The sequence below is a fragment of the Thunnus thynnus genome, chromosome 12, assembly GCF_963924715.1.
Source record: "Thunnus thynnus chromosome 12, fThuThy2.1, whole genome shotgun sequence".
In the NCBI taxonomy this organism is placed as follows: Eukaryota; Metazoa; Chordata; class Actinopteri; order Scombriformes; family Scombridae; genus Thunnus; species Thunnus thynnus.
In genome coordinates, this window is record NC_089528.1 from 5,534,466 (window position 1) to 5,560,563 (window position 26,098).

Sequence of the window (26,098 nt, forward strand, 5' to 3'; positions counted from 1 at the left end):
GAGTTTTTCCTTGCTGCTGTTGCCAAGTGCTTGTTCATGGGGGAATGTTGGATCTCTGTAAATTAAAGAGTACAGTCTAGACCTGCTCTATGTGAAAAGTGCCCTGAGATAACTTCTGTTGTGATTTGGAACTATATAGATAAAACTGACTTGAGGTGACTTAACTTTAATAAAACAGGTCCCAGAGTTCCATTTATTTATTGACCGCTGGGGGCAGCAAACACTGCTTGAGTGGCTACACTGTGAAATATGTAACAGAGGAGAAGAAACTTGTTTATTTACAGTGCAGCCAACTAACTGTGGGCTCAGAGGATTCATGGCATTATGTTTTGATAAGACTGAATATTTGACTGAACTTGGGATCAAATATTTTCCCCATTACATGAAATGTGTTTGTCTGGACCAGCTATTATCGTCAAAATCACCTCCATCATGTGCATGCATTGTTTCTTCTCTTTCTGTGCAGGTATGCACTCCCCTAGTGTGCATGAAAACTACTATATAGAAAGGTCATTATAGAATGAAAATATTAGAGATGTCCTGAGCCAATCCTTAGGATCAGTATCGGAGCTGCTTCAGGACATGGATTGGTATTGGCTAAAATAAACCTGATCAAATGCCAATCTTGTCATTACTGCAATGATCTTCAATGACTGATTAGTTGATTGACAGAAAACTGTGGGTAAAAAAAATTATCCGGTTCCGGCTTCTTAAATGCCAATATTTTCTGGTTTACTATACTAGAGTCCTGTAGTATATTAGACTCAATGTCTTTGGGTTGTGGCGGAGCTTTCCATAAGCACCAGCCAGCTACTTTACTATATTAATTTTTGAGTCCGATAAAATAGTTTGATTAACAAGTTGCAATTTACTATGTGTGTACATGTACAACCACTAGCCTCTGCTTCAAAATAAACGAGGATGATGATTTAGAAAGTGCCCATCTGTCTGTATCAGTCCTGTCCCTACATGCTCTTTATGAACGTTTATATGTGTGCGTTCAGCTGAGAGGTTGTGTCGTGCTGAGTAGAGAGTGGAGAGTCGACAAATATTAGCAAAATAATTGATGACCAAATACATAAAGAATTGCATTGATTGCACAGAGGACAGACAGGGGACATCTTCATTAGACGGGCGACTTCAGAAAACACCAGTGGCAGCAACTTGACCATTGTGCAGTAAGTATTTAATAGTCCACTGAAAGTGCTGCATTTTCCATATATACCAGACATTTATGGGCTTAATGACTGAACGAATGAATTATCTTTATTTACATTGCGTTTTTTACAGCAGAGCCATCTCTAAGATGTATTTATACAGAACACATTGCAAACACGTTGAAACAGGCAATGTTGTCAAAGTAATAGACTTGTGTCTACACTTCAGCCTCACACTGCAATTTTACATGTAAAATGTCCCAGAATGCTTTTGTATTTTTTGTCATTGACCAATTATGCAAAATGTCAGATGCTCCAAATCATGTTTTAAAAATAAAATATGATGTAATGGGACTTCCTGCAGTAACTTACATGATCAAGTATATATGTTTTTCCACATCATACATTTTATCCATGGTTTCATTTTTGGTTATCCTGTCATTGAGTAATTTTCCCCCTGCTTTGTGTGTTTGCCACCCAAAAGGAAGCTAGCAAAATATGAAAATATGCAATAATTAAGATCAGCATATGTGATAGAATAGTGGCAATGGAATGTAAAATTTGGGCTTTCATGGCCAAAATTTTTTTCCATGGGAGGGACATGCCCCCAAACTCCCCTAGCTGGTTACTTTCTCCCACTTAGTCTGGTTTGCGTTCTCTCTGTAAGCTGCTGTCTGTACCTGACCAGAGATCATTTGTGAGAAAGGAACCGCCACCCTGTAAGACCAGAGTTCCCAGACCAGAGACAAGTTTCTGTTGTTCCCACAACTCCAACAGAGCGATATATCATCTCTCAAGCTGATCATCTCACATTAAGTCCCATCAGTGAAACAAGCTGGAAAAAAGCACATTATGATGAAAGCTTTAAACCACACATTTTTAAGTTGGTGTGAAGTTCTTATTTAAACTAAATGAAATCTGGGAGCAGTGTATTTAGGATAAACTGTCCTATCTATCTCTTTCTGCACCATGTATTACAGTTACAGTCTGACAAATGTACACTGTACTGTTGTAAACTACTTACATAACGGTGTTGTAATGAAAAGAAAAAATATCAGTATTAGTGTTAGCGTAAATAATTTTAATATGGTGCATTTAAGACCCAAATTCTGAACATCTGAACACAATTTTGATCCTGAGAACCACACTTGTCAAGAAGCTAATTACAATCACATCTCTCTGCTAATCACCATCAAACACGCAGGAGGCAGAGTCTCCAAGTGCCTCATTTCCCAGGTGCCTTTGTTTTGCATATTCAAGTTGCGGCACGTAAAAGACTTAATAGGAGCTCAAGTGCATCTCACACTTTGTAGCATGTTTGCCTGTTGTTGGAAACTGAGGGAGAGATAAAGAGCTACTCGCAACTGCTCCTTCACCACTCAGCCCTTTACCCATCTACCCTCCCCCACATACAAACTCCTCAGACACCATGGTGATATAATATTATACTGGGTAAGGAAGCCTCTTTGTACACGTGTCGATAAATTATTAACGTCCTTAACAAATTATCCATCACCAGAATGTGTTTAAAAATGTATTGAGCACCTTACTTACACCAGGATGTGGATCATTTCTGCTCATTACACTGCATGCCAGAGCAACAAAGCAAAAGGTGTGATTCCATTTGGAAGTGATTCTTTGCAAAGGAATGATTGTTTGATGGCCGATAGACAGAGATAAGCAGTACCATTGTACTGTGCGCTATAGATATCTGTAAGTAATACAATACACATTTAATTGGCTTGTCAGATCAAAGCTCTCCAACAAATGCTACGTACCACCCAACAGGATTACCAACTATTTGCACAACAGTCAGTGGTTTTAGGGTTGAAAATCAAATTAGCTCTGTATAGAGTACATGTCCAACAAGCACCCCTTTTCATCTGTCTTTCCCATTTATCCTGATGAAAATTTTACTCTTTTAATATTTAAATCCCCTTTAATAAGCAGAATAGCAGAAGTCATGAATTTGGATGGATAAATGTTTGGCAAACAAGTCAGAAGCCTTGCTGGTGTAACAGTGAGAGTCATGTGAGGATTCAAATAATTCATGAAAAGGCTGCAGCCAGAAATAATTATATATGTGGGAGACAGCCGCATGAGGGTACATCCATCAGTCAATGTTATCCTTTACTGATGTAAAACTATAGGGAGGTTAGGCAAGATTTTACCAAATTCAAAGTATACAGCATGACTGTAACTGAGTGTTTCTATTTCTTTTTTATAGTCAACCTAGACTTAAAACTAAAGGAGACTGTGCTTTTGCTGTCACGGCCCTAAAACTCTATTTCAACATCTTCCTCTTGAAATTTGTCTTGCGGCCTCAATGACTTCCTTTAACCTTAATCCTACTGACTTGGGTACCCACAGTCCCCAGAGGTCTACTTTTTGTCATATTTCACAGGTACTTTATTCTAACATTCCAATTTTTCCTGACTTTGTCAATCAATTTGTTCCTAATGACTTCATATCATTGTTTTCTGTTTCTGTTTAAATTTGTGCTTTTAAAAAATACCAATGTATCGGGGTCCTGGGGGACCCCATTCAAAAGAACCCAATTTCGCATATGCAGTTTTAATAGATGGAGCTCCTTATTGAGTTCATGTTTGCCATGGGTCCTAATTTAAATATCACACACTATTGGGGGGGTAGGGGTGCTCTGTCAGTCAAGGCTTTGTGGAAAGATTGTACCTGGGATAAAAGCTGCCATTTGTATTAATGAAAAGTATATATTTTTATTTTACACAATATGCAAATTAACTGTAACTTTCCTAAAATAATAAATGTGTTAAATGTGTTGGCAGGATAAGGGATAAATCGCTTTTAAAAACAAATCTTTATAAACTTGCTTTTTGCCTTAACTTTATCATTGTTTGAGTTTTTTTTTTTTTGGGGGGGGGGGGGGGGGGGGGGTGCTATACAGTTAGTGCTATACAAATAAAGGTTATTAGAATAATAATGGAATAATGTGTTTTAATCAAAGTAAGCTTGTTAGTGTTGGGAATGTGTAGGTGGCATGGTTTCGTGTTACCCACATAAGTCAGCAGAAATATTCAAATCCAATATCATTCAAGTAAAACCAGAAACACTCAAAAGGTAGACACCACTCTAGTCATTTCCTCCAGCTCCTCCTGGGAAAACCCTAAGGTGTTCCCAAGCCAGATGGGATGTAGAATCCTTCTGGGGCATTGAGGCCTGACCTGGGGTTTTCGCCCAGTTGGAGTCACCCTTCAAAGGGAGGCTTCCAGGAGGCATTAAACAGATGCCCAAACCACCTCAACTGGTTCCCTCTCAGTGTGACGCAACCTCCAGGATGTCCAAGCTCCTTGCCCTACCCCTAAAGGCCACTGTGTGAAAAAATTAATAATTTGATTTTTACTGAAGGGAGGATAGTCTGACTTTTTGGGAGAGCAAGGGAGGGTCGAGAGTTACTGTATAAAATTGTGACTTTGGGGGTATACATGCGTCAGCATTGTGTTTGTAGGTGTTTTACCTATATGTTTTAAAAAGATAAAAGATTTTAGCTAACGGACTCTCAGATCTTAAATTATAAGTTTCCTGGTCAGGATAGCCTGCTGCTAATGGATTTGCTGCTGACATAACCTGACTTGTTTTTAGCATAGGAGCTTGCTAGCCAATGGGAACTGCAAATAATATCACTGCCTTTTTTACACTTTCACCACCAACACCACTAACTGGGAGGAAACCACGGCTATTAAACCTGATTATTGGAGTTAGTTTTCCAGGCACTAAGGTGGCTGATATTATGGAAAAATGGTTACAATGACGTCTCTAAGCAGAGGTCTGTAATCTTAAAACAAGATTTTATCAAGCTTCTTGACTCTCTTAAAGACAAGACTGTGGCAAAAGGATTTTTATTTCGGGACCCCTTTCTCCTTTAAATGAGGCACCAGTCGCTTCAGCAAGACTCTTGCCCTATCTTTTTTGGAATCATCCATCTTAGAAATTGTCCATCTTATAGAAATTATGGCATCCACCCCAGCACCCTGGGTGGACGTATTTTAACTGACAAATTGTTTTATATAATTTAATAATTATATAATAACACTCCCAGGTCCTGACTTACAACTACCACATGTCCACAGCCCTTACTGCTACCCTAGCTGAGCAACTACTTCATCCTGCCACCACTGCCATGACCCATGCTATTATGCTCACCAGCTCCACCCTGTAGCCTGGTGCTCCCAATCACTTACAGCTCTTCAAAAATAACTCCCTCAATGCAACAAATAGCCTCCTCGGAGAATCCAAAGTGCAATGAAGGACCAAGAACTTCAACTATACCTGTCTTAATTAGCAATAGAATCACTAAAGGTTATTCAAGCAAAGCTGTCAACTTCTCCACTTTACATTATGTCACATACCAATCCATACCTGTAATACCCATTACATGTACAGCAAAACTAGGTCTTCTCAACATCAGATCCCTCACCAACAAATCTCTTTTAGTAAATGATCTTATTTCTACATGTCATTGCAACCTACATAGTGCAAACACTCTTATTGAATCAGCCCCTCCGAACAATTTTTATTAACACCACCAGGGAGGACAGAACATGGGGGGATAGCAAAAGAGTTATACCAATGTCATTTGGTAATTTTATTTCATTTGAATACCTCTGCACTTTCCTTAAATGTTTACCTTGCATTTTACTTGTAATTACTATCTACTTGTAACATTTTCTTGAGGAGTTGAACAAACTCTTATCTGTGATTTGCACAGACTTTGATTTTCTCCTAATAGCTGGTGACTTCAAAATCAATGTTGATAACCCAAAGGATAATTACGCAAATGAACTTGGTGCACTGTTTGATACTTTTGGCCTATGTCAGCATGTGAAGGAGCCCACCCACTCTCAAGGACATACTCTGGACTTGATCATCACTAAGGGTCTCCAATATTTCAACACTGGTCAAGGACTTGGTTTTATCAGATCATTTCTGTGTATTTTTTGACTTGTTTGTTACATCCAACCCTCAAATCCGACAACAACCTATTGTTGGAAAAAAAAAAAGGTATTTAAGTGACAATACTGCTGCTCTTTTTAGACAGGCAATATCTACAACATCAAGTGAAACATCTGACTCTGTTGATGTTCTGCTGAATAACTTAAATTTCAAACACTGAATATTATAAACAACATTGCACCGGCATAAGCATAAGACAATCACTTATAAACAGAAAGCACCCTGGAGACATGATCCAAGGGTGAGGCTAAGAAAAAGAGAGTGCAGAAAAGTTGAACACAAATGGTGTAAAACTACACTTCAAATACACTATGATATTTGTAGGAGTTTCTTGTAGGAGTGCATGCTCCACTCCTACAACAATACAATTTGCAAAGCAAAACAATCCTTTTTCTCCAGTATCATAAACAAAAATAAACCTTATTTGCTACAGTAGAGAGACTGACAAATTCCACACCGCAAATAGCTCCTGAATTCCTCTCAGCTGATAAGTTTGATGAATTTGCATCCTATTTTAAAAATAACATTGACAGTATCAGACTTGAGATTAGCTCAAGCCTGAACCAAATCTTCAGCTTCCCAATTACACCTTCAAAGAAACCATCCTTGTCAGAGTTCAGCCCCATCAACAGAGATACCTTATTAGAAATAATGCAGCATCTTAATTCATCCAGTTGTTGTCTTGACAGTTTACCCACTAACTTTTAAAAAATATTTTTAACTCCATAGAAACTTCTTAACATAGTGAATGCATTACTTCTGTCTTGCACCTTTCCCTCATTCTTGAAAACTGCACTTGTGAAGCCCTTATTTTAAAAAAGGCAACCTACGGTAGATACCTCTACCCTCAGCAACATCTGGCCCATCTCAAACTTACCCTTTTTAGGCAAAATTATAGAGAAGTCAGTTTTTAATTAGCTAACACACTTCTTATTTTTAAATGACTATTGTGACTTTTGTGATCAATTTACAACTATTATGACTATTATGATCATTTTCAATCAGGCTTTCATGCCTATCTAAGCACAGAGACAGCTCAAAGGTTTTTAATGATGTTTTAATAGTGATTCATACAAGAGCTTTTAGATCTTACACAGTAAACGGGTTTGGCTTTTCTGGAACAATATTAAAATGGCTGGAATCATACTTGGAGGGCAAGGATTATTTTGTTGCTATGTGGAACCATAATTCAAAATGCAAAGCACATTAGCTCTCCTCAAATGACTACAGTCCTATAGAGTCATTATGCAAATGCATTGTGCAAATAAATGACCAGATGTCTCAAAACCTCTTGCAGTTAAAGAAAAAACAGAGGTAATTTTATTTGGCAGCAAAGATGAGAGGCTAAGGGTTTCTGCTCACTTAAAGAACAAGGCAGTAAAAACATGTAAACATGTAAAAGCATTACAAAATCAGCATTTTATCAGAAAAAAATACAGCCAAAGTCAGGGACCTTAAGACAAAACAAGATTTGGGTAAACTTATTCATTCTTTTATCTCCAGCAAAACTGATTACTGCAATGGACTTCTGACAGGACTTCCTAAAAAGACCATCAGGCACCTGCAACTTACTCAAAATTCAGCCACAAAAAAGTACAGCCTACATCATCCCAGTTCTTAAATCTCTACACTAGTTGCCAGTAAGCCACAGAAGTGATTTTAAAGTCTTATTAATTATTTATAAATCTCTACATGGAGTTGGCCTTGAATATATGACTGATATGCTTGAGAAATATAACCCTGCAAGGCCTCTTAGATCACTAGGGAGTGGACTGCTAGTGGTGCCTAGAACAAAATCTAAACAAGGAGAAGCAGCTTGTAGTCATTATGCAGCACAGTGCTGGAACCAACTGCCTGATGGTGTTAGAAATGGCTCAACCCTCGCAACTTAAATTCAGACTGAAAACCTTATTGTTTTCAAGCGCTTTTAACTAATGTTTTTAAAACTCAGGGTCTTCTTTCTTGCCCGTAGGCTTCTGGATCATGAAGCTACGATGAACTGAAATGTCAAAAAATGTTCGGTTGTGATACAGACTTGAGACGATCAGTAGATCAGCCTGCCTTCCTGCTTGTTAGTCATGAGCACTGTCCAAGGTGTTGATCCCCCATCTCCTCATGATGCGGGAGATGTCTGACTGCAGGCTTGCAGGGTGTCGGTGCCCATTTTGCTCATTCAGTCACAGTTGTTACAACTGTTTATGTCGCTGTGCGTAAAAGCCAACTGGGCTGTGCGTAAAAGAGCTGACAGAGTGAGAGCGCATGCTGCCCTTTCTCTCTCTTTCTCACATCAGCGAGCACTGAACTTTATTTTACTGATATTAACATGTGTTAACGGAACAGCTCTCTGGAGGAAACATCTTCAACACGCCTGGCTACGCTACTTGGCATTGTGTTATTACTTTGATTATGAATGTCATGTCAGATGTCATACATCATTTAGTTTAATTAATATTTATTTTTAGGCTATTTGCTGGTCACGCCCCTCAGCAGGCACAGAGCTGGAGTCTGTTTATGGTTTGCAAATTCAGTGGCTGTAAAACTATTTAAGCTCTTTATTCAAAATTAGAGAGAGGCTGTATTCTCACCTCTTTGTTATGTTTACCATAAATATATTGGATACTGGGAGGATCCAACAAAAAATATATAGGGCTGGGTGGGAGAGGGAGGGTGTTCTCACTTTTTTTTAATAATATGAAAACCCAGCTCTTAATCCCAATAATTTTTGTACTGTCCGTTATAACATTCAGTAAACCTGTTCCCTGGTCACAGTGTTTTTAGCCTCCTATGAAAGTTCTGAGCTTTCAATATTCTCTGACATAAGAAGAAGACATTAAATGTCCAGATTATCTCAGCCTTTGACAGTAAACTGATCTGTCATTGTTAGAAATGGCAATGCATTCAATCAGCTGTTTTGAAGTCATAACTTCAGTACCTCAACTTGTTCCCTTGATGTTTTCCTAAACTACACTTCAAATCAGTCAGTGTCAGAAATGTATATATTATCAATATCTCTCTGGACACTCTTTCCACTATTAGGGAGTTGGGGGATATAGGCTACCCTTGGATACAATTAATTTGTATTACTGCTAAGATGACTAGCATTGTAGATTGTCATTTTTTATAATCATATCCAGGGTTGGGGTAATGCATTGCAAGGTAATGTTCTGTGATGACAACTTTCACCTTTAAGATTTTGTATAATAATTGAGGCTATGTCTGTTGGTAACGTTGGCTCAGGTCTACCATATTCATTAGGATGCATCACAGAAATATAACAATATGATTAGTTATTACTTTCAAGAAACATGAGCTCAGTCAGAGACACTTGTGTCAAGAAACTGACCATTTATCGCAAATGGTTATACAATTGGATTTGGTGGAAAAGGCTCTGCTGTTGCCCTTTTCATCTGAGATGAAGCTCAGACAACATCCTGGCTGGCCTCAAATGAACATGCAGCAGGAAACTGTATCCCAATTTAAGGGAAATATTCTTTACTAAATATCCCCAACTTATAATAAGCAACAATACTGTTGCAATTCCCCTTGAATGTGAGAAAAGCCCTTCTCATCAAAGATTTAACTCCATTCAACTCCACCAATAGTGTCCACATGCTTAGGAAATATTCTACAACTACAATGCTAACATTTAACAAGACTATGTAGAGAAACACATGTTGCTGAGCTATAGTTCAGCTATAGAGGGAACAACCATGCCAAACTTGAGTAAAGTATTTTCCAGTTATCAGCTAAATATTATAGAAAACCCCCAAAACAACTCCAAGCCACCAAGGAAAAAATATACCCAAAACCAATTCAGCCCATACAGGAGGATTCAATTTTACCACTTTAACTTTTAGATTGACACCAGTGCAAATGAATACATCTACACTGCAACAAATATACAGATTGTGTGTCAAAACAAATAGATTAAGCAGCATAATGTCAAATTGAGCAGCCAGCAGCACTTCACCTGCAAGCATGTGGGCTTCTGTCCTGCATCTGAACCTATATGACAAACAGCCGATCATGAAGTGGGCGTCAGAACAGTAGCCAGCAGCAGAAAGTCATCCAAATTGAGGAGCATGGAGTGCGTGAGGCCAGCTGCAGCAGTAAACAGCATCAGCATGAGACTGAACATCAGAGAAAAGTGATAGTGCCAGTATAAAATGCCTTCGCTGCACTATACACCTGATTGAATATGACTGGATGTTACTGGCCAGACTCAGCTATGTATGAGTTGATCATTGTGAAGCATATTAGAAGCAGGTGGTGCCAATCAACCAATACTTCAGGGCATGAGCTTGGATGACAGGGGGTCCCAGGAAATGATCCATGTTTGACAGAAGAGGTGCACGTCTAATTTCAGGTATGAGAGGGAAACCTGAATGCCAGACAACAAGTCTAGATGCTTTGGCAGATGTCTCGGATGGTTCGTAGCCTTGTTGTCCTTTATATTTTTTTCTCTGGCTCTGGATGCTGAGTTTGGCCAGAGCATGAAATGACTTCTTTGTTCTCTGTACAGCTGTGTTGTGAAGCCTCTGATACAGAGGGGCCTCCTCCCTCAGTATCCACGGTGCTCTGGGTCTTTTTCCAATTCCGTCTTGAGCTCATGTCATCTCCATTAATCTTTTGAACAGCATTGTTTGCAATGCTTAGGGCATTTCTCACAGTTTTGTCTCCTTAATGATAAAATCTTTGCATGTAAGCCTTCCTGCTTTCAAGTGTGGAATTAACTTTTTACAAGTGACCTTTTCTTGTCCCCGCCAGATGTTTTCTGCAAAGAGCAAATGGCATTTTCTGGTGCGAAATCGCTAGTGGTTACATCTTTCTTGTTCTTTTGTGGCGTAAGTCAGATCATTATCAGCAACATTGAAGCATGACACATAAACCTTCATGTGGACATGTGGTATCCTCACTGATATCATTTTACTGATGCCATTCCTGATGGCCTTGTTTTTCAAAATGAACATCACTGTTTCAAGTGAAGAGTCAGCCCAACTAGCAGGCAGGGTAAAAACGCTGCAGAAAACCCTTCAAACCAGCAAAATGTTGTATAATCTGGAAAAAATTGCCAGTATCAAACAAAAATATCAGCCAGTGGGGTTAGCATTAGGGTAAAATGATAGGATTTCTTGAAACTAGCATTCAAATCAGGTTACAATAAAACACCATCAGCTGATAAGGTGCCAGATTAGAAAACACTCCTAAATCAATGATCAATCATGTGATCACTTGAGAGTTGCTCGTAAAAGTTACTTTTACACTTCACTACAAGGACGAGTAAGTCACTTGATAAAAAGTTCTTTGCTCAGTGTGAACAATAAGCATTTGACTCTTAAACTGATTCTTTAGAGCACAATTCTTATACTGAGTTTACACTACACGATTGTAGCACTGATTTTCATATTCACTGACAAAAGCCCCAGATCAGAGGCAAATCAGTGTTTGCTTGGCACTGGAAAATTGGCGCTGGATCGCTACATGTGAACCGTTCAAAGACGCAACTCAAGAGACTTGCCGATGCATCGGAGTCTTCCGAAAATTTAGTTGAACTTTGGCAGGAGCACCAATGCCTTTTGGAAGAAAAAAATCCTGGCTCGCACATGGTATTGCGTCATTTCCTGTATCACTTTTCGCATGTGTTTTTGTGACAAAACATAGTTTGGAGACCAGACAGACTCGTTGGGGAGAAAGATCTTGTGATGTGTAACCCCCTGTTGCCAATCAGTCATGTAGTGTGCAAACCACGACTTCAAGATTACCGATTGTAAGACAGAAAGTTGTGTAGTTTGAACAGTACAGCGATCTGACGACTTTCAAAGTCATGTAGTGTGTGCTTGACATGAGCAGTTTGATGGTCTTTGCAAGTCATGAGTAGGAGGACTACAAATAAAATAAGATGGTATGACTTTCTTGAATTTTCCCTTTCACAGTACATATATATCCAGTCATACGGTGAATGAGAGATCAGTTGGCGTACTGTAATCACTTTGTTTCATCCTATAATACTGAAGTCCAGGCTTGACGATACAAAATATACTTCTGAGTGATAAAGTATGTTCTGCCAGGTATCAGTGGTTCACCTTTCAAGATTATTTTCACAACAGTCTTATTCAGTGCAAAGTGACGCAACATAAAAGAAGGATCATGATGCAAAAAGCTCCACGATGACATTGTAGCAGGATCGACAGCAGCAGAGTTGCTGAGGTTGCAAGTCCTTCTCTGCATGAATACTTCAAATGTCTCATTGTGAAGAAAAGCTCTCCAAATATTTCCCTAGCCAGGGGTTTACACAGTATCTATTTCTTATGGTAATTTCTCTAGTCCCTGGTTACCATGGCAATCACTCACTCTGCAGCCATTGGTTGGTTGAGGAAGTTGAGCTAATAGAGATCAGCTGACACTGCACATGACTTCAAAGAAGTGTGTAAATGATGGTAAATCGAAGTATGTTCTTATAGTCAACAACTGTACTCCAAAATATATTCAGATAATGTGTGAATGGTTTCTTTCATATGTCCGGACTGTAGATAAGAGAGTCAAACATGAAAAGCTTTACTATTTAGCAGATCCAGGCCTGTATCTCCTGTAAAACTAGCTCCACTGATTCAGTGGTTTACGAAACTGCAGAGTGCAGCAATAACTTGCTCATCTACAGTGTCACATTTAAACCTAATTTTGAAAGATCTGCTGACTAAAGGTTAATTCCTACATCACAAAGCCCTGGTTCACTCTGGAGAGAATAAAAAAAAAGGAAATTTGATAAACAGGAGTGGTTTTCTGTGTTTCTTGAATGATTTATTCCATAAATATATGCCCTTGTTGTTAGGAAACGTCTCCTTATCCAAGGTAACGACCCAAAACTAGAAAATAGCAAACTCTGATCAGGACTGAAAGGAAGATGGAAGAAAGAGAAAGCATTGAGAAAATGTCAGACAGAGGTATAGACAGCTATAACCCTGGTCAGCTATTCTCTCTTCTATGGTTGTTGTGGGATGAATTAACAATGCCATTCAAAAATGATGTGCTCCTTTACACATTCATGGTGTCTTCAAGAATACCCTGATCAATTTTAACATTGGTACTGAGAAGTAATGCGTCAGTCCAATGAATGTGGGCATAACTGCACCAAAGCAGCATCCAAAATGCCTGACTTATGTTGGCATGCACCTCAACTTTATGATGGTCAACAAGGACAGTGAGAGAAACAATCCAAAAACACGCTTTGTTTGGCCACTCCACACTGGTTCAATGCAAATGTTTTTCACAGTTGCCCTGTGTGGGAAAAGCCACCATTCAAATCATATTTCCCAGATTTTATGTTTATATACCACACATTTGTTTTGACATTCATGTTTTGAGCAGAAACATAAATGCTGCCTGGATTATGTTCTCTGGATGCTTTTCTGTTTTGTAGTGTAGGATGTGCAGCATTTACTGTATGTACCACATGCTGTAGTCATAGGAAGATGGTTGGAATGGATGGTGGTTGTTAAAAGCAAAGGTCTCTGACACCTGAGACCAGGGGTTCACATCCTAAATGCAGCATGTGGTTAGATTTAGGATCTTTTCAGACGGGTCCCAAACAAATCCTGAAGTGATTTGTTTGTGGTGGGAACATGATCTGACCTTGATCTGACCCAACTACTAGGCATACTCTGTGAGTTTGAACTAAACGGCTCCTGTAGCCAGGTGTGCTTTGCATACTGGGATACGGATGAGTGAATTTAACTGTTTCTAGCAAATTAATCGAGATCCAACCTGGACAAGTGCAACAAAGAACATTGTATTTGGCCAGTGGTCCTTCTTCAGGACCTTCTTTCTGTGTTTATGTTTATGCACCCGTCCAGACACATCTGACCGATGAGTCGAGTGAACTTCTCACGTGGCTTGTAGCGATGCATTTTGTTTCGCTTTGTTCGGATTTTTCTTTGTGTGAAAAGCAACTGAACCAGAGGAAAATGCACCAAGCTTACCAACTCATCTGATTCAGACCAGAGCAAACAAACTATAGGTTTGAAAACATCAGGCTGGTTGAGGTTTGTCTGAGAAAAAATGAAATAGCAGATATGTTCAGTACCAGTATTTTGTAACTCTGCAGATGTGTTAAAGTTTTCCATCATCTATTCATGTTCATTAAAAAACATAAAACGGGCATCATTACATTTCCTCTGAAATATATTAGCTGTAGTAAATTAGTAAAGAACATAACTTCTAGAAGTGAGGGTTGCATATTCACACTACAAAAAAAAGAATTTTGTTGCTTCCCCACCAGAGGACTGAGGAAAATTGCAGTCAATCTTAACTGAAAGTGTCGTCATATAACATGTTTGATAAAAAAAAAAATCCTGCATATGGTTTATATTTTTATTTATCATTTAAGGTTTGATAGCAAAGTCAGTGGTCCATAAGAGCAGATGATTGCAGGGGATTGCGAGGAGATTGAAGTAAGCCTGCGGTTTGATTCTCTCAGTTAAGCAGTGGATAATGTTTTACATAAATAAGTAACCCAGTCAGCTCTATATTCTGCTTTCTGAGATAAAAAAAAAAGTTCTTTAAATAAAAAATCAAGGCAAATGTACTCAGACAACATTGGACGCAGACTGTGCAATGGAACCCTTTGCTTTCATCCAACGTCTTTGCTTTCACTGCACCATCCATCACCCTCGCTCAAAGCACACAAACACGCGTAGACCCATGTAACCAACTATTTCAGGCGATTACAATCCTGCAGCGGGGTAAAAGGCTCTGCATAATCTCAGCCGGTTTGTCTGAAGAGGCACCTTTATATCATATGCTACGAGTATTTGAAGAGGCTGTAACTGTAACTGCCTTTTTCTAGGCTGTAATCAACTTTGCAGCCCACGCAGAGGCTGAGGGCCGAGTGAGCTGAAAAGATGAATCTGTTTGCTCCTGATCACAGAACAAGCCATACAGCGGGACAAAGCCTTGCTAGTTTGGCAACGAGAAGAGTCTGAAGATTAAACAGTGAGATCTTTCTCTTGATCAGGCCCTCGGTCTGCCCTCCCCGCCATCCCTGCACCTGCTAGTCACAGCCCCTGATGTATGTGCTCTCTTCTTCCACTCCCTCTCTGTCTCTCTCTCTCTGTCTCTCTCTCTGTCTCTCAACTTTCACTGACTGTCTTTCTTCTTCCAACCAACCCAACCACCCCCCCCACCCCCCTCCCCCCATCCTCCACCCTTTTCACCGCTTTTGATTATCGGCAGCGACCCAGAACTCATGCAAGCGAATCTATCGGAATTTCATCTCTGCCTCGCTTGCAATCACTTTCACATGTGCACACTGTCTCACAATCTCTTTGCACGTACTGTACATTTATTCTCCGGTCTCCATCTCTCTCTGCACACACACACACACACACACACACACACACACACACACACACACACACACACATTTGCAGAAACCTATTTTGTCATTCTCTCTTCAAGTCTTTCCTCTACCCTTTAATCATAAACACTAGAATTCTGCATAATCCAGACTAGACACAAGCCGTTCATTTGTTTTCAGTTTATCACTGTATAATACATGAAGGAGACACTTTACAAGAGTTGATGTTACAATCATTCTCACTGCATTAAGGAAATTTCAGGTGAGCCGCTAAATGCAGTCTCAAGACTGAATTAGTGCTAAATGCCTAAAAACTAATTAGAGAAAAAGACAATTATATTTGAGGCATCACTACAAGGAAATTATCTGTGTCTTGCACTCAAGCAGAGAGATCAGAGGTACAGAACAGTGCAGGTTAATGCTCAAGGATACTGCAGAAGGTTTGGTGCTTGGCGACACTGGAGCATGGACTGGAGCACTGGATACAAAACCACCTTACTGCCAGTTAAAAACAAGGAAATTAAAGGATAAGTTTGGCGTTGTTCTGTATTTTGCTTTCAGCAAATCCTATGGAACCCATATCAAAAATGTGTCAGTCCATCAAATTCAAATAAGCTTAATTGGCGTCAATTTTATTGCCAAAGCTAAATGATATACTTTGAAATAATTACATTTTATGCAAGAAAACAAAATAGATAATCAAAAGGTAACAAATATATTTTAAATAGTACAGTCCATTAGAACATGTATACACAAATACAAAATGTTTGAACAGAGCAGAATGAATGAGGAGACTTGTGTGTTTTCTCTTTGATCGTGGCAAGCTTATACATATTTTGCAGCCAAGAGAACTGTTTTGCTACTTTCTCCCAAGATGCAGATGACGTTTACCCTCATTTGTGTGGTGGATGATTTCTGGACATGTGATGCTGGCTTTGTGAATAATTAATCTCTTATTTTTTAAAATATTTTGCGCACTCAGTGATGAAGTGAAGCCCCGTCTCAACAGCTTGTAGATCACAGTGAGAACACAGCCTGTCTTCCGTTTGGAAGCCATGTTTGTCTACCTGTTTGATAGGCAGGCTGTAGTCACTGAGTTGGCACGTTATCAATGTCTTCCTCAGCTTTTTATCAGCTACAGTGCTAAGATATGGGGCTAGTGTATAGCTGAGTTTTGGGCCAAAGAGTAATTGAGCTTGTGTTGTGTTTTGGTTTAGTTTTCTTTTTGATTGTGTATAGTTTGATTGAGTTGGATGTTTTGTGCCAATTTGATGCTTCAATGCTCCTTGGTGTTTGTAATAGTGGATGGTGTAACTGTAAGTCTATTTGTTACTTCTGGCTTTTTATGGCTAGGTAGTAGAGTGAGGGTCCCTTGTTTTAAAGTGTTGCCAGAATTTGAGAGTCCTTCCTTCAAAGGTGATGTTCAGAGGGAGCAGGCCTAATTATACCCTGCAGGCAGTGTGTGGTACATTCCTTTGTGCTCTTAATATTGTTTTGCAGAATTCTGCCTGCATGTTGGATGTTTTTCACCATTAAAAAAAAATAATACTGTTAATAATAGTGTTTTGGGGAGGCATAGCGTTATTCAATAGCATACAGGGCTACTTGCAATAACTACTTTGGGTACTTTCAGCCACATATTTACAAAAAATGTCACTATTTTTGAATCAGGATATCTATGTGTCTGTCTCTCTCAGTACTTACCAACATTCCTACCCTGTGTGGCACTCAGCCCAAAGTCATGCGTTCCTGTTTAAGCCAACAAGAAACCTGGTCAGAGTCTTGATGACAAACTCAACTATGATGTGCCTGTGGTTAGGGAAAGGTCTGGGTTATGATGAATAAACAATGGGTAAAGTATGGTTATGGTTACAGGCAACTACAACACTTGATTAATGAATCGTCCAATATGTGCATAATTCCCGAAGGATATTAGGCTGCTAGAAAGGCAACCCGGCAAATCCTCCAAATGACAATTTAAAAGTTTCTTTGCGGCCTTAAGACATAGTACCAGAAAAGTTTAATTCATCAACTTGGCCTTATCTTTGCTGTCACTTATTTCTTCTTGCCTGCCCGACAGCAAAACACCCTGAAAGCAAAAAAGAGCAAACAAACCCAGAAGCAAAAATAAAGATAAAAACAACTGATCATATTTGAATACTGACGAATTTTCTTTCACCAGTGTCTTGAGGAACCATCAGTCCACCATCAGTAATGAATGTGTGGTAGTATGGGTACTGTTTATTCCACTTATTCTCCTCAATCACTGTTAACATTTTAATATTTAATGGTCAACTATGGTCAATTCACTATTTTTAGCCCTTTTTTTTGGAGGGGCCCTGTTTTGGACTTTAAAATAATTTCTGATGAGAACAGAAAGAGAGAAATGGCAATAAATAGGAGACCACAGAGCTGCTTAAATATTAAATGGATGGACAGTGGTGACACAGAAAATACAATCTTCTTTTCTTACGGCTTTGCATACAAATCCAAATGGCAATTGTCTGGTCAACAAAACAGTCGAGGGATTTAGAGTCTGAAAGCCCTCTGCAAATTTCAGTCTCAATCCAATTTCAGTGGAGTTTTGCTTTTGTTTGTTGTTCGTTTTATTGTCATAGAATTCCAGTCATTGTACAAGTCAAGCCAACATCTTCATGCTTCAGCTTCATGACGTTACTACCTTGAAAGTGTATTTTGACTGAAGCCCTTAATTTGTTCCTATGACGTTAAGAATTAATCACTTTAAAAGTGTATTCATTGGTAACTCTTGATCATTTTAAATCCACAACCTCAAAGCTTTTAAATTTTGTTTGTACCGGTTTTAATTGATTTTATTATTACTTTATTTATTAATTGTGTTTATATGTTTGTTTGTTTGATTGTTCTTCTTTCTTGCTTGACGTCATTATAAATGAGGGCTTCATCCTCATCCCCCATTTTCGAGTTTAAATAAAGACAAATAAATAAATAAAAGATGAACATGACACTCATTTGCTGCATACCATAATTTATTGGATTATTTTTTTGTTATTTAACCAGATGAGTATCCCAACTTGATAATGCTGCCAGAAAATTGTTTGGCCCTCCTCTACTTAACAGGCTTTACGGATTGAAAAAGTGTCTCCATCAACAACTTCAAGTTGTTGATGCATGAACCTATTTTATACCAAAATTAAGGTTGACAGAGAAACCGCCTACCAACATTCATCATTGTTTTCTTTTGACCATAAAAGCAATCATCCCTTAACTTTAACCAAGTAGTTTTTGTGCTGAAACCTCTCTTAACCTTAAAGCTGCACTAAGCAATATTTTTATATCAATAATGGATGAAATGACAATATGTAATTTAAAAGGTGTCTGCCACAGTGATGAACCCACAGAGCATTGTCATCTGAAAACATTTCCCTGCAGCTTTACAAAGCATCTTTAAGCTCATTGTTTTGGTTTTACACTCTGCAACTTTACAGTCTGGTTCATTGTCACAACAGGCAACTGTTTTTAGCAGGAAAAACACTAATAAACCCACTATACACTACCTGTCCAGCACCTAACAGCAGACAAACAGCTAACTGACCTTAGCTAAAAGGAGAATGAATACTAGACTTATTTGCGGCCAGAAACACTACTCCAAGTGAATGCTTTTGTTGCTCTGTGTCTGCTGTATCTTTAAATAGGCAATTGTTGGTAAACTTAACAACTTTATAAGACAAATTAGTTATAAGACAAGATAAGACGACAACAGTTTATAGCTTCTCCTGCCCCCAAGTGGTAAAAAATCAATTAATGCGGCTTTAGTGCAAAACTTTACTACTTACTTAATTAATTAATTAATTTAAATTGTGTTCATAGTCATAGTATAAAGAGTTGTAATTTCCATCTCCCTTAAAATGATGTTGCATTCAAGTCTTATATGAGATTTACAATAGGAACAACTTTGGTATGCTAATGCATTGACATCAGCTGAGCCTATTTTATGCCAGACTTGAGAAATACTGGACTACGGAGCCCGTAAAGGGACATGAGGGAGAAAAAAATAGATGGGTGAAAAGAAAAACATAAATACTTTTGCGTTCCCCCACAAAACCTTTGCATTCCCCCAAGAAATATTCGGAGTGGAAAAAAGTACTTCCAGTCAACAACCAAGAAAGAAGAAGAGAGCTTCGCGGCCATTTGTAATGTAAGTTCTTCAATACATTAACATTAGGTCACTAACGTAACATTACAACTTTGGTAACTTTACTCTGACTGCTAACTTTACCCTTTTCAAAGTCTGTGTTTATTTTATTAACAACTTTTGTGAGCTTAACGGGCAATTCTAACTAGTATGCTAACATTTATGTCTGCATCGTTAGCTTTAAAGTTACTTAAGCCCCTTTTACACAGTCTGTTCAAGGAGGGAATGTTGCGTCATTATTCTGGGCCCAAAATAACATAAAACATTTATTACAGAAAGATGTGCCATGGAGGACAATCTTCTAAACTTTCTATGGTTGAAAGAAGTCCCAGAAGAGATCATAACTCATATGAAAAGTGACAAGGTATCAACAGTTCCTTTAATAGCTAGCGTTATAAACGTGGGCATGATTTAATAAAGGGAAGTATCACCTTATAACTTCTCGGATGACATAATTGCATATGCCTTTAAATCAATCCATCGGTGGTAATTGAACTCCCTCATATTTACACTGGATGAGAAATAGTTTCTATTGGTGTTTATTCACTTTTCAAACAGTCAGTTAGTAGATGAGTCTAACAGAACAGACCAGCATCTTGTCAGTGCCTCAGTGGACCATAACATTATGGTGCCGGAAGGCTAGCAAACTATGTTTGTTGCTAATATTATTACAATGGATGTGTGTGATTCTCATCTGTATTTCACTGTTAGGAGTTAGCTAGCATTAGCATCTACCCTGTCTGTATGTGTGTTACTGTATTAGAGCCTGCTGGAAACAAACAAGCAGTACATATCTGTATGTTAGTGACAGAGATGCCAAGATAATCTACAGCCTGTATGTTTAACTATGTTTTAGTAACCTGCACCAGACTAATCCTCACTGACATACATACTGTGACAGTATAACTTTACAGGCAATGAACACATCAGCTATATGACACTTTATACCTACTGTGGTGGGATACTTTAGATTTTCTGTAGCTGTGCACAGTGGTGGACTCAGGCTGTCTCAGGGGCAAAAAAAATGTATAAAAAATATAAAGGGCACCCGCACTTCACAATGTTTTTCTCCCATACAGTGCACCTTACAGGGCACATTTTTTCATTGAAAGGGCACCCAATTCTGCACTTCAGTATGTTAGACTTAGGGGAACCCTAAATTGCACTTTTTCCTTTTTTTTTTTTTTTTTTTTGTTCAATAGAAGGGCACCCATACAGAACCCCCAGCTTTTACCCCATTACAACAGCATCATAGGGCACACACTGCATTACATCCTCTTCATGTAAAGGGCACATCATATTCCCTTGACTTCGGGGGTTCTTTACAGGGCACTATCACATTTTCTTCCACTGAAAGGGCACCATGAGGGCACTTCATTCCAGATTGTCACATATAAAGGCACTCTTTAGGGCATTCCATCCTGATTTACCCAACTTCTGTATGTTTTCTCCTTTGTGTGGGCACCTTAGATGGCATTTTATGATACTGTGTGGGCATTTCATCATGCTGCCTTTTGTGTTTTGTTGTGTGTAAAGCACTTTGAATTGCCTTGTTGTTGAAAGGTGCTATACAAATAAATTTACCTTGCCTTACTGTGGGGGCACCTTAGAGGGCACTTTATCATACTGTGGGGGCACCGTAGAGGGCACTTTCATGGTGTTTTTTTTATCCTCGGGGGCACCAGGGAGGGCGGTTGCCCCCTTTGCTCCCCACTTGAGTCCACCAGTGGTTGTATTTATTTAGGACCTGAAACCTTCAGTGAACTGATCACTAAAGCTTTTTCTGTGTTGTATCCAAAATGAGCTACAAGGAGCCAACGAGTGTTGCTGTCATCTGATCAACTGGTAGAAGACGTCTAGCTGAACAGATTCCCTGATCTACAGCAGTTAGAGACAACAGTATCTTTAATAGCAGGTAATAATGTTGTTCTGACACAGAAGACATCAGAAAAGCTACAGTCACAATATGTAGCCAGTTAGATTGATGGATCGTTGCTAAAAAAAAAAACTTCTGGTGACAAGAAATCCTCAGAATTTCTGTCTACAAGTTGGTATTAGCTAATACAATCACATGATTTCATGTTCAGCTATTTCTGGTGTTCATTGTGCTGTCACTACTCACACTGAGTCCAACACATGAACCACTGCAGAGAAGCAACACTGATGGCTTTTTATTTCAATATAAAAATGAGGGACAGTAAATAATTAAAAGTTCAAAAACATTTTCATTTTGGCATTTAGACATTTTTAGATCTCCTAATTCAGAAAACTCTTCCATGGCAGCAAGATGAGGCAAGGCAAGTTTATTTGTATGGGACCTTTCAACAACAAGGCAATTCAAAGTGCTTTATGTAAGACATAAAAAGGCACGAGAGATCACTGTTAACTGGCCATGTACCCTGTAAAATCTATTCCAGTTTTCACCATTAGACTTGGCTGTGAACTCTGAACCACCACAAATTAAATTCCTACAATAGTTAAAATAATTACCAGAATATTGTGACCCAGAGGTTAACTAAACTTCTGTGGACAGGGCTCTGCAGTGTATGAGATTAAAATGTGATTTATTCTATTTTCTTTGCAGGTAAAGACACATTTCAACCATGACAATGGATCTGTGTCTTGTCAGAACTCTGCAATGTCCCACAATACGGAAATATCAATTAGGTCACAGCAAGAGAAAATTGACTTTCAGACATCAAATATTTTGGTCAACAGGCTTGTATAAATAATGTCTCTTAATACCACGATTTGGCAACACATAACAATAAGGTATTAAACAGTGTTTCACTATTTGCATAACATAGCCGCTCAGAAGAGGTTTTGAGGTGTCTTCAGAGACACCAGCTTACTGTACGAGGTCACTCTGACCAGAAGTGAGTGCAACATTGCTGGTTATCTGCCAAATATATTTCCACCCTGCTAAGATGATTATAGCTTATCTGACATCAGCCATCTTGACAGATATTACTATACACTTTAAAGCTCTGCCATTAATGCCATTAGAGTTGGTCTGAATGTTGGATTAACAAAAAGGTGAACTCTTCTGGTTGAAGCTGTTCTCTCATTGACTGAGATCTTTGGCATGAACTGTAATACCATCAATGATATTTTCAATGTTCCTGCTAAAACCTTGTACATTACATTTAAACAGATGGACATTTGCTGGTCTCAGTTAATTTATTTTCACAGCTCAAACCCCCTGAACAAAGTAAGATGTGTTGAAATGCTGATTTATAGGATTTCAATAAAAAGATTGCATAGGGTTTATGCATTCCTTGTCTACTTTGGTTACAACTTAGAACACACTCCAAACATGCAAAGCCACTTTTGCCTGCCCCTTGTTTGACCATGCAGATGTATAAATTATGTTAACAAAGACGTGGTTTCAGATTTAACTTCTGAAAAAGGTTCTATTTACATTTTAAGAGTCAGACAGTTTACATTATAGCAGAAACAAGGCCGATGCACTCCATGTGTTTAATTAAGTATTTGGCTGTCCATGAGTTGCTCATCCTGTCTTTGAAGGTAGGTTGCAGTAGATTCTTGGAGACGTCAGTGAACCATGTCAGCCTCTGGGTTTGCAGGATGTCCAGATGCAGGACTACTGCAGTTGTGCCTTGGCATTGATTCTGCAAGTCTCTGAAACTCCACTGGAGAGATGAACACCATTCTTACAAAAGATATTCCCTATATTGGTGTTTTGATGATGATGGTGTAGAGCGCTGTCTAACACATCAGTCTAAAATCTCGCATAGATGTTCCAATAGATTGAGATCTGGTGACTGTGAAGGCCATAACATATGATTAATATCATTTCATACTCATCAAACCATTCAGTGACCCCTTGTGCCCTATGGATGGGAGCATTGTCATCTTGGGAGAGACAACTCCGATCAGGACAGAAATGTTCCATCATTGGATAAAGGTGATGACTCAGAACAACTTTATATTGACATGCAGTGACCCTTCCCTCTAAGGGGACAAGTGGACTCAAACCTTGGTGGTCAAGCATTCAGATCTGTACCAGTTTTTCCTTGAATTTGTCATCTGTCTGTATAGACTATATATGATGTAAAATATATGTCACATTGATTTTTATAACTCTATTTTACATGTGATATTTAAAACAAACTTCTCTTGCCAAATGCTATATAAACTGCTTAAGAGGTAGTGTTCACATCTATTTCTTGTATTTCCGTAGTAACAGCACAGCTGGCTGAGCTTAAAATGACATGATGAAATAGTAACATAATATCGACAGCCGAGTAATTAATTACTGTTTTCCATAAATCTGTATGTTGTGAGCATATCTATTCTGAGATCATTTTCATGTTTAAGAACTGCTATTAAAGTAATGATGCCACTGTGAGAGGGATTTAAATAGTGGTTATCATTTGATGTATTTCTTTTATATATTATATATTTTTCAAATGTTGTTCTCAAACTAAGTGGTCAGTGTTAGTCTGTCATTCACCAGCTGCACTATATCATCAACATGCTGTGTCTATTTTAAACTTAGCTCCTTGCTGTGTAAAATGAGACAGTTGACTGTATGTAAGTTATTTAGCCTCTGTCTAACAGTTAGTTTATGTTATACTTTTGTCTGAGTCAGTGGTAAGACAAATCATAGTTATGTAGGTTTCTATGTCTCTTTAATGTGTTGATCTGACAAGCCTTTAAAGGACAGTATTGTTTGTTCTTCAATTCAATGTAATAGCAATGTCACTTTTTCATGCGACGCTGCTTTTGTCCACACTTGTTTGCTTTTATTCTGGCATACATGGTTGTGAAGAAATCTTACTCCTAGACTAGTTGAACTCTTGACCCTTCTTTCTATCTGAGGGTTCTTAACTCACCTTTAGGGTTAGGTATAGATATTTTTTATTCTGTACAGGGGTACTTAGAACTGGCTGACAAGCAATTCTCCACCATATCACTTACTGCCATAGATCAGGGTATCTGTTCAGCTTGACATTTTCTACCAGTTGATCAAATGACAGCAGACAAACACTCATTGGCTCCTTGTAGCTCACTCTGAATACAACACAGAAAAAGCTTTGGTGATCAGTTCACTGAAGGTTTCAGGTTCTAAATACGACATACAGCTATAGGCAAATCTAAAGTATCCCACCACAGTAGGTATAAAGTGCTGAAGGTTTTGTCCATAAGCCTAAAAAGCAAAATTCATGTAATCCTCTTTTTTCCAGTGTCATATAGCTGATGTGTTCATTGCCTGTAAAGTTATACTGTCACAGTATGCAGTCAGTGAGGATTAGTCTGGTGCAGGTTACTATATTAAATCACGCCTATGTTCATAATGCTAGCTATTAAACGAACTGTTAATACCTTGTCCCTTTTCATATGGGTTATGTCCTCTTCTGGGACTTCTCTCGAAAGTTTTGAAGATCCTCCTCTGTGGCACGTCTTTCTAGAATAAACATTATGTCATTTTAGGCCCAGAGTAATGGTGCAACATTCCCTCCTTGACCAGGCTGTATAAACGGGGCTTATCTAAGTAAGTAAGAGTAAAGTTACCAAAGCTGTAACGTTACGTTAGTGAACTAACGTTAACATATTGAAAAACTTGCGTAACCGCTTTGCACTGTTCTTCTTCTCTCTTGGGTTTTGACAGGAAATACTTTTTTCCACTCAAAATATTTCTTTTTTTTTCCACCCATCTATTATTTTTTCTCCCCCATGTCCCCTTAGGAGCTCTGTACTGGACACCTTTGGTTATGTTGTTCAACATGAGGGCATGGATCATCCCCCCCCCCAACAATTCATTTTAAACCCCCATTTTTCTCCAAAATTATTGTATGAAATGAGTTTTTACTTGACAAGAGCTATCCTGTAGACTTGCACATTTTAAGTGTCTTCATATACAATCAATCAACAAGACTATGCAACAGTATCATTGAATTATTGGTCAAATATGTGCTTCTTAGCTACTTTTGACCCTAGGATTCATTGCCATGTCTCCAAACTATTAGAGACTATCTTCCCATTGGTAACATCACATGAGAGAAATGGGTGCATAAAGCAAAACTCCAAGGTCACGATTAGCATTTACAACTGGAGAGCTGACAGAGAGGATATGGTTGGGAGCTTGAGTTTACCATCTTCCCAGATATAACATCACATGAACATTGCATGATTGCAGCTGGAAGCGTCACTGGCAGGCATTTAAATGCTCATACCAATCAGAACATTGAGTCATGATGGGGACACAGGGAGCCACTAGCTCAGCTCGTAAATGATGTTACAAAGATCAGCTTTATATACAACCATTTGTATGCAACTTGATTTCATCCACCACAATCCTATCCCGCTCTTTTTAATACAGTGTGGATGATTGCATGTTCCATTCACCTACCATAAATCCCAACTACAAATAAAAATTCTGACAGAGGCGATGAATGATAC